At 27.5% G+C, this 342-nt stretch overlaps 1 protein-coding gene across 2 annotated transcripts in view; it reads left to right on the top strand.

The window, feature by feature from the left end:
- Window positions 1-342, top strand: part of rps6kc1 (ribosomal protein S6 kinase polypeptide 1) — a 29,117-nt gene that overhangs the window by 10,839 nt on the left and 17,936 nt on the right. The gene's annotated exons all lie outside the window — the stretch shown is intronic.

Raw genomic sequence — 342 nt, forward strand, 5'->3', positions numbered from 1 at the left:
CAGGTAAGTTTCAATTACATTTTTAATATTTAGAGCTTCTGTTATGAATATTATTCCATATTTTAATTTTAATTTCGGATTGAAATAAACATCGCCGTTAGAGTATACGTAGTTAATCGTTAGCATACGCGCGGCTAACGTTAATATAATGAGCATTAGAATGAATTTTGTTAATTTTGTTAAAATTGATTTCTTTGTAAACTATTTAATGCTCCTATAACTTTTATTACTGTAAAAAACAGGAGGCCATAATGGTATTTACTATTTTTACACAACAGAGGCTTTTAAATGAACTGTGTAACCAAAATATGCGTGTTAGAGAATGTACAAATGTATAGTTAA

Source organism: Sinocyclocheilus anshuiensis, unplaced genomic scaffold (assembly GCF_001515605.1).
Source record: "Sinocyclocheilus anshuiensis isolate Anshui unplaced genomic scaffold, SAMN03320099.WGS_v1.1 scaffold937, whole genome shotgun sequence".
In the NCBI taxonomy this organism is placed as follows: domain Eukaryota; kingdom Metazoa; phylum Chordata; class Actinopteri; order Cypriniformes; family Cyprinidae; genus Sinocyclocheilus; species Sinocyclocheilus anshuiensis.